Source organism: Canis aureus, chromosome 5, assembly GCF_053574225.1.
Source record: "Canis aureus isolate CA01 chromosome 5, VMU_Caureus_v.1.0, whole genome shotgun sequence".
Lineage (NCBI taxonomy): Eukaryota > Metazoa > Chordata > Mammalia > Carnivora > Canidae > Canis > Canis aureus.
The window spans coordinates 59,298,412-59,308,011 of NC_135615.1; the positions used below are offsets into that span (position 1 = coordinate 59,298,412).

The 9,600-nt window shown below is 49.0% G+C and overlaps 1 long non-coding RNA gene across 1 annotated transcript; it reads left to right on the forward strand.

The window, feature by feature from the left end:
- Positions 1-350: 350 nt before the first annotated feature.
- On the forward strand, positions 351-6,393 carry LOC144314295 (uncharacterized). The gene is made up of 3 exons (XR_013380123.1): positions 351-1,078; positions 5,225-5,318; positions 6,258-6,393. It is a non-coding gene; the product is annotated as an uncharacterized LOC144314295 (long non-coding RNA).
- Positions 6,394-9,600: the final 3,207 nt, after the last annotated feature.

Consider the following 9,600-nt stretch of genomic DNA (forward strand, 5'->3'; position numbering starts at 1 on the left):
GCGCTCCGGCCGCCCGGCCCCGCGGCGCCCCCTGCGCGCCCAGCTCCCTCCGTCCATGCCCGGGGCCGGGTGCTGCCCAGAGCGCGCGCCCCCCGCCCGGGGACTCTGCTCGCCCCGCGCCCGCCCGGGCCCGGGCCCCCGCGCAGTCCCGGGAGGAGGCGCAGGCAGCCGGCCGGAGCGAGTGGACGAGCCCGGGAGCCGGCGCCCGACGTCCCCGGCGAGTTGGGCGCAGCTCGGGGCGCTCCCAGGCCTCCTCCCCGCGCGCCGGGGCCGCCGCTCTTAAAGGGCCAGCGCTCTCTCCGCGCGCCCGCCCGGCGGGGGCGGGGGCGGCGCCTCAGCCCCAGGGCTTCTCCGTAGCAGGTGCCGGCGGCGGAGTCCAACGGGCGGCCCTTTGACTCTCCCCAGAAGGAGGCAGCCCTTCCCTGCCCGCTCCCGTCGCTCCCACCTTGCTTCTGGAGAGCGGGTTTGACGTTCCCACCCCCTCCCCAGCGACCCCCTGGAGAGGAAGGGAGCCAGGAGGGAGGAAGACTCTTCTTTCTCCCACCTGGCGGGTGCGTAGGGAGGGATACTAAGGCAGCGGAGGGCAGGGAGGGGGGCCGAGGGAACAGGGACCCGAGGGTCTGTCTTAGGGGGAAAAAAAGATAAACAGAAACCTCATGGTGTGTCTTTCCAAAAGCCTCAGGACGTCATGAGTCCTTGAGTGACCCTCCTCAGTTGCCCAGTGAGGTTGGGCACCTTGCAAGGGCGAGAGGACAGGTTTCAGAGGGAGGCAGGTGCACTTTTAGCCGCTTACCTGCCGCCTCCATGTCCTTACCTGGAATGCGGGGCAAAGGGCAGCCCAGGGTTAGGTATGCTTCTGTTGTCTCTACACTTTTTGTTTTTTTAAGATTTTATTTATTTATTCATGAGAGACAGGGAGAGAGGCAGGGGCAGAGGGCCAGATGCCAGACTCCATCCAAGGACCCAGGGATCAAGACTTGGCCCTAGGGGCAGCCACTTAACCGCTTAACCGACTGAGCCATCCAGGCGCCCTGCTGTCTCCACGCTTCCGCTGTTGAAGCAGAGGACCCTGTTTTGTGTAAGTGAAATGTAACGGTGCGGTTCCACGAGGTGATGGGCCAGTGGGCAAAACTTCCACAGAGTGGAGCTGAAAGTGCTAGATGCTAGATTTAGTTCTGAGATCCAGCATGAGCAGCTTGAGATCCGTCTGCATGGATGCCTCTGCACGGATGCGGAAGGCCCCGGTCTAAAGTCCACAAATACTGCGAGAGCAAGTGCAGTCCTGGCCCCACAGACTGGCCCCAAGGTCAGGAGGTGATGACTCCAGCGGGAGGGTGGAGACCTTCCCTCTCCTCTGCCACTTCCCAGCACTGGTGATGGGAACTTCCCTTACCTGAGGGCAGGTTTCTCTAGAGTGAGCCCTGGGGTGGCCCAGGCTGCCTCACCTCCCGGAAATGGGAGAGGTCAGGCTGAGCTTGCAAATGGCCTGTTGAGAGACCTGGCAGGTGCAGAAAAAGACCACTGAGAAAGAAAACAAAAGTTAAACTTGGCAATGATACATTTTGTTAAAAAAAAAAAAAAAAAAAAAACTTGCAGTAGAAGAGAGATTTCAGTATAGAATCCCAACTCCAAATACAACCTAAAGAGGGGCGAAAGCCAAAAAGCAAGTGGAATGGGAGGTGAGGGGTGGTGAGGATGGGGGTGGAGGTTGGCTGCAGGAGGCCCAGACGATTAGATATCACCTGGGGGGCAGAAGGGATGCTGAGCATGATAAGATCTCAGGGTGGGAAATTCTGGATAAACTGACTTAGCAGGATTCTTGCTAAACTGGATTCTAGAAGGAAGTACACAGAAGGGCCTCCTTGGGGAGAAGGTTCAGGGAATCCCAACTAAAGATTCAATCAAAGAATCTTTGTCAGTTTCCCCTCTTGCTCAAGGGAAGAAGAGAAATTCTTCTTTCCTCCGTTCAACTTAAGTTCATTCCTTTTTTTAAAATTTTTTTATTTATGATAGTCACAGAGAGAGAGAGAGAGAGAGAGAAAGAGGCAGAGACACAGGCAGAGGGAGAAGCAGGCTCCGGGAGCCCGACGAGGGATTTGATCCTGGGTCTCCAGGATCACGCCCTGGGCCAGAGGCAGGCACTAAACCGCTGCGCCACCCAGGGATCCCCGTAAGTCCATTCCTTATGCGGTCACCATTTATTTGTTTAGAATCTTGGTGACGGTAGATAATTGCTTGTTGTGACCTTTAATGAAAGGAGTGCCTTGAAGATAAATAGAGGAACATTAGAGTTCAATAAAGAATCAATGTGTGTACCCAACTTGATAGGCCTTCAGAGATCTATGAGACATCCCAGGACCTGTTGTCCTTCCATGGCAGCATGAGCTGGGATGGCAATGAAAAATTTCTTCATTCACCTCTCCAATGTTCCTGGTTATGGCAAAGATGTCTGGTGGACTGTTGGGGTTGAAAATGTAATGATTACCTCTGACTACTGTGCAAGTGCCCCCTTCTGTAACCAGGGTCGTATCGAGGGCACTGAAGTTATAGAGAATGGCTCGCTGGTTTTCTTGACTTTGGCCAGTCACTGATCAGGGATATTATCCGGAGACAAGGTGAATGGCTTCCTCAGTGAATTGATGATCCTGTTGTTGAATCTAACTTCTTGTACCAGGTGATAGATTCCTGGGGATGGTACTTAAATAGTGGCAAACATTTCCCAAAAAAGTAGCAAGGTCCTGGATGGAACACGGGCCTGGTCCTGTGGCTCTTTTTTTTCTACCCCACCTTCCCAGGAACTGAGATGTCCGTAGGGAGGATCCATGTTGTCCTGGATCCCTCTTGTTCTTATAGTGAGAGTGAAGTGACCCTGAGTGGGAGATGGTTGTTTTAGAAATAATTTAAGAATGCAGGAAGATGGCAGGAAATAGAGTAAGATGAAGAGACTGGGAAGATTGGTGAGGTAGCTAGAGCTGGCCCAGTTGGGAGGGAACAGCCAGGACGCTTGGGTTCCCCCAGACAAAGTCAGAATCCTCGGGAATTAGCCAGGAGTCATAGAAATAATCATCTGGTGGTTGAGGATAACCAAAGAATGCTAATTTTGAGGATGGAAAAAAGATGTGTCTGGAGGTGGTTTCTGTGTAGGACAGGCTATGTCTGAGAAACGAGGTAGGAATTTCCATTCACAGGAGGGATCTCCAGGGACCCCTGTAGTAGTGGCTGGGAGCTTTTATGTTGGATTTAGTGATGGCTAGGTCAGGGTTTTCTGGTTCTGGGTAATCCCATGGTTTAAAACGGTGGAGGGGGAGCTACTTCCCTTCCTTGTTGCACCTTGCCTGGTTTTCCCAGATTTATGTTTCTGGCAGTTGAGGCAAGGAGCAACCCCTTGGTCCAAATGAGAGCCACAGTCCAGACCACTGTTTGTCTACTATATCCTGCATTTTGTGCTTTTCCATGAGTCATATTGTAGAAACCACACACAATAACTCAAGAGATTAACTTAAAGACTGTGGAGCAGCCGTCTTGGTGTTTCGAAGTCCATCTGAGTGGCTTAAATATCAAGCTTTCCCCATCCAGTTCTCTCTGAGTCTGAAGCTACCATTTGGGCCACATGGATTTCTTTTATGATTTCCTAAGGAGTCGTCCTAAAATAGTGCACTGTCTCTCAAGGGAAGGTGAATGATCCCACCAGAGATCTAGGCTCTTAAAGCAGGATGCAAGGGCACAGTCCCAAGGCTTGGAAGCTGCTTGGGTTTCTTGGGTTGTCAGGCAGGAGGCTGCTGATTTAGCGTACTGATCAGTCAAATCTATTTCCTTAGATCTCAGGTGAATCTTTTCATGCTGCATTCCTCTGTTTTTACCATAATAATCTACTGGGATAATAACAGTGCCTCTAGAAGTTCTGCTGTTTGGGGTCCATTTTCGACTGGGGTACTGGCTGCTGTCAAGAGTCCTCTCTGTTTTATGAACCCAACTCACGTTCTGTATATATGTTAACCTTTATTCCTTCTGCTCTTATGCAAGCCCAAGTAAGAGCAATTAACTCAGCAACCAGGGCTGATTTGACATTTGGCAGGGCTGAATATTCTAGAGGTTTATGTTGATCAGTGATGGCATATTCAGCCAGAAAGGCTCCATCTTCCTTCCAGAGGTAGGAGCCATTGAAATGAAGAGTGAGGGATGCCTGGGTGGCTCAGCGGTTGAGCGCCTACCTTCGGCCCAGAGTGAGATCCCAGAGTCCTGCATAGAGCCTGCTTCTCCCTCTGCCTGTGTCTCTGCCATTCTCTCTCTCTCTCTCTCTGTGTGTGTGTGTGTGTGTCTCATGAATAAATAAATAAAATTAAAAACAAGAAAAAGAAATGAAGAGTGAGGTCACTATGTATATGCGGGGTGGGGGATGGGGTGAGGGGTGGGGGTGGGGGTTGGGGTTCTGATTAATCTGGCTGAGGACAGGATCATAGTCTAGTGTTAAGGACACAATGATGGGGCATCCCATTGGTGGGTGAAGGAAGCAAGGTGGCAGGGTTTTGAGAGTGACATATGGTGATGTGAGAGGGAGAGAGTAGTAAGATTTCATGAGAGGTAAGTCAAGATGCAGAAAAGTACTGTTTTTTTTTTTTTAAGATTTTATTTATTTATTCATGAGAGACAGAGAGGCAGAGATGCAGGCAGAGGGAGAAGCAGGCTCCCTGTGGGGAGCCCAATGTGGGACTTGATCCCAGGACTCTGGGATCTCGCCCTGAGCCAAAGGCAGATGCTCAACCCTTGAGCCACCCAGGCACCCCTCCCCCCCACCATTAGTTCTTTTTAATGGCCAAAGTGGGAGTATTGCTGGGATTAGAAGTGGGGATTACAAGTTCTTTTGTCTAACAAACCTTGGATTATCGAGTGGGGCCCTTCAAGTCCTTCTGGCTTTAAATGACACTGAGGGATCCTGGGAGGGGCATGGAAAGATCTATCTTTACCTTAGGGGGTTCTCTATCTCTATGTGTCCATATTAGTGGAGGTTTCTTTGTCCATAAAGAAGAGGGAATCCTGTTAATAATTGATTTCTATATTCAGTGAGGAGGTGTCAGTTGAAGGGGGCAGAGGACCCTCAGGGAAGTCAGACAGAGCCGGTAGGAGACTTACATGAAAGGAAGGAATCAGGGACTTGTAGAAGGAATCCTTCTAGGGCACGATGACCTTTTATCTCCCAACTCATGAGAAGCTTCCTTCCTACCAGGCTTCCAGGGTGGCAGAACTGACAAGGAAGTTGCGCTGAGCTTCAGGAGGTCCCCTGGAAATATTAAGGGGTGGAGACAGAGGCAGATCAGGAGGTAAATTATCAAAACTCACCACTGGTAAGGTGACCTCAGGAAGGGGGCAGGAAACAACGTGGTGCTAAGGGTAGAACGAGTTGCCCTGGTGTCAGTGAGAGGCGTGGTGAGATGCCCTCGAGGATGTAGGGTTCTTTCCCCTTGTGAGTTTGGTGGTGCTTGAGGGCACTGGAAGCTTACTTCCTTGGAAAGAGAGTTTCTTTCTCCGGAAAGAGAGAGTCCTGGTGAGGAGGGGACTCAGGCTTTTCCCTTCCTCTTGAGGCCTGGCACTCCCAGACCCAACACCCTTCTTTCTTACAATTTCAGCAAGTGTCCCAATTGGTGGAAGATGGTGATTTTGGAATTTGCCATAGATTAAAACTTTCAGGACCTCCTAGATCTTTTAATCCCAAAGCCATAAGCTTGCCTTCTGTATTTCCAATGGTTTTGAAATACTATCCTCGTAATGCTGGACTATTGTCTGGCGCTTAGACATGTCTGCGTTTTTGCCAGTTAATATTATTTAATATTATTTCTCTGGAATGGGTCATGAAGCTCTGGTCTGCAACTATTTCTAAAGCTTGTGGCCAGAGCTGAGGCTAATATGGAAGGTCAGCTCCAGCCCCAAGTGCTCCTTCCTGCTGTCTCTATTTAATGGTGATCGTTAGGCACATTTCATCTTTGTTTGTAATTTTGAATACCTGACCAATCCATTTGGGCAAGAGAGACCTGAGGGATGGCTTCTAGTCATTTTTCTCTTACTTTCTTCATTTTCTAATGGGAGTTAGAGGTATCCTTGAAAGTCGTCAGATATGGTGGTCCTTTGGCCTTTCCAAATTGAAGGGAGGTATCCCCAAGACCAAACCACAGGTAGAGAAGTTGATCTAAATCAGGGAATCTGGAGAGCATACTCCCAGAACCACCCTATAATATTCAACAAATCTTTTCCTTTTTTCTCAGGAGTCAGGAGAGTCCTTGATGATGACGTTTTGATTCTGAGACCAAGTTTTAAATGGCGTCTCTTCTGTCAACCTGGCTTGAGAATGGGTATGGGTCACATCTTGGGCCTCATCTGCAAGAAGAGATGGGGGTCTGGTGTGTCTTACAGTTGCAGCCAGTTGAGGGGCTGGGGGTGGTGATGGTGAAGGATATTTTGGGAGAGAGGGATGGATATGAAGAACTGTGAGGGGAACGTGAGGGGGTGCTGTGAAGGGTTCTAGGGGTTTACTGAGAACAGATTCTCTGAAGACATTGTTCAAGAACTTCTATGTTTGTTTTTTTTTTTTGAAGGTTTTATTTATTTATTCATGAGAGAGACAGAGAGACAGAGGCAGAGACACAGGTAGAGGGAGAAGCTTCCGGGACTCGATCTCCAGGATCATACCCTGGGCCAAAGGCGGGCGCCAAACCACTGAGCAACCCAGGGATCCCAACTTCTATGGTTTGAATGAGGTTTGAATCATTTAGTTGCTTTTTGGTGTCTTCATATCAACTGAACAAAGCAGACTACAGTGCATCAGAAAATTTTGTTCTTGATTGCCCTAGGGCTCCCCTTAGGTAATGCACTAATTTGGGCAAATCCCAAGAGCCCCCAGAGGGCCCACTGTAAAGAGAGTTTTCAGTAAAGTTTTGCTAATGAGAAAGAAAGTGGACAGCATTTGGCTACAGAAGGATATAGCCAGCAGGAGTTTGAGGAGAGCTTTCCTTCAGTTCAAGAGCTTCCCTGTTCTGGACTACCGGTACCTTTACACTTATGAACAGAAATGCCTGGGATTCTAACCCAGCCTCTGTTCCTTACAGAGACTGGCATCTTCTAATCAGAAAAGCCTAGGACTCACCTGGCCTCTGTTTATCCAGGACTCTAACAGTTAAACAGCTGCTTGCTTGGGACTCTGACCCAGCATCTAGGGAATACTCAGAATCCTAAGAATCAAAATCTGTCCTCACTGTGTTTCAGGGGACATTTATCCAGAGCAGTGGATTCTGGAGTCGGATTATCATCAGATACCCAAACCAGCAAACAGACTGGTGGCAAAAGGTCTAGATGCATAGCACCAACCCTGGTTGTTATGTCTGTGAGTCTGATGCTGGTTCCAGTTCAGATCTGGGTCACATTACCAACAACCATAAAGAGAAACAGGGTCGGACAGAAGTTAAAGCAGTGAAGATAGATTTTTACCGAAAAAAGCTATTGCAGTAGGAGAAGAGACTCCAGTATAGACTTGGGCTCAATTCCCAAGACAACCAGAACAAGGAGGGATTTATAGTGAAGAAGCAAGTTGGGTGGGGGGGCATTGGCGGATGGAAAATCACTAAGAGCAGACATTAAGTCTGGGGTGGGCTCTGGCTGAGGCAGGCAGGAGCCTAAGGGGTATTGCCTAGGGGGTAGTGGGGATGGGGAGTTTGTTCAGATTATTAGGGGAGGGGATTTCTCGCTAAACTGATTTAGCAGGTTTCTTGCTAAAACTAGATTCTAGCAGAAAGTATGCAGAAGGGCCTTAGTTCTTCAGGGAAAAGGTTGGGACAATTTTATCCATTTCCACTACCTTTTCTGTGGGACCCCCTCATTTGAGAAATGGATTTCTAATTTTTTAAAAAAAATTGAAGTATCATTGACAACAGTGTTATATTAGCTTCAGGTGTATAACACTGATTCAACAATTCTATACATATACTGTGCTTGCTACGATAAGTGTGGTAAATTTCTAATTTTTTTTACTCTGAAATGTATTGTGGTTGTCAGAAATGGACCACAGACTTTTCTTCGTTTAACTGAACACATTGCAATCTTTCCCAATATTTATCGCCAATTTAAAAAGAAGGGTTTGAGGGGTACCTGGCTGACTCAGCCAGTAGATCATGGGACTCAGATTGTAAATTCAAGCCCCACGTTGGGTGTAGAGATTACTTTCTAAAAAATCTTTAAAAAATAAAAATAAAAAGCAGAGTTTGAGTTTTAGTGATGTTTAGTAAAGAGAGGGAGCCAGGAACTGTGAATAACTGAGTAATGCTCTTAGAGACCTGTGTTCAGTTTAGTCATTGTTTTCTCTCTGTTGGAGGTTCCTCTCCTGGGGTAAATCCCACTTAAAGAGGTGGCATCTCAGGATGCCTGACTGGCTCAATGGTTGGGTGCCTGCCTTCGGTTCAGGCGGTGATCCTGGAAACCTGGGATCGAGTCCCACATTGGGCTCCCTGCATGGAGCCTGCTCCTCTCTCTGCCTGTGTCTCTGCCTCTCTGTGTGTGTCTCTCATGAATAAATAAATAAAATCTTAAAAAAAAAAAAAAAAAAAAGAGGCGGCATCCCTTGTGACCAGACCCTGAGGCTCCCAGTAGTTGGGTTCTGGGAACTGCAGTCACCTCTGGGCTCCCAGGTGGTTTGTACACCCATCCATCACAGAGGTCTGTGGTCCTACATGGTCTGGCCAGCACCTAAGGCCTGAGGGGACTGGCAGGACAGACACCGTGGGCCCTAGCCTTGGGTCACCCAGTGTTAAATGTCATCTGTGATTTGCTAATATCACTGCATCTAGAACCTCCCACCTGGCAGTTTTTGTTTTTTTGGAGCCTTTCTGAATTAAAGTGCAGACACCTGGTTTCATGGCAGCTTCACTGAGACTCCAAGGTGTTGTGAGGTGGTGTACAAACGCCTAGAGATTAGAAACCAGGCCTGGGAGGGGTGGGGAGGGGTTATTGGGGGTGGGGCACTGCCCCAGCACTAATTTACTGGGCAATCCTGAGCAAGTTCTTTCCCCTCTTTTGGGCTGCCTCTTCATTTGTAAGAGGGTTCTGGCTCAGATAGTGGCTGAAGTCCCTCATAAAGGCAAGGCACTGTGGGTTGGAACCAGGCCCAGGGCCCCACCCCCATCCTTGGCTGCCACCCCCCTACCCCCACCCTCATGGGCCCCTCAGGCTCCTGGTACTAAGATAAGGAATAAACAAACAAGCCAAACATGTGAGATGAGCAGAGGGTGTTAGAGTATGTTGGCAAATTGAATTTAAATAAAATTTTGAAAAACAAACAAAACCCAAGGCAAAGTGATTTCCCTTTTCCTTGGAAACGAAGCTGGGGTGGTCTGGAGAGGCGTGTGGAGAGAGCCAAGAGTGCCAGGAAATGGGCCAAGGAGGCCTCGGAAGATCACTTCCCTGCCCTGTAGGAACATCTGAGGACACCCAGGCCAGATGTGTTGATTTTGCACTCCCTCCGGTGTGATAAAATCCCCATCAGGAGCATCTCTCTGTTCTGAGCCAGCCTGCCAAGGGGTGGACCCCAGCCTGTGCTGGTCTCGTCTTCTGTCTTCGGAT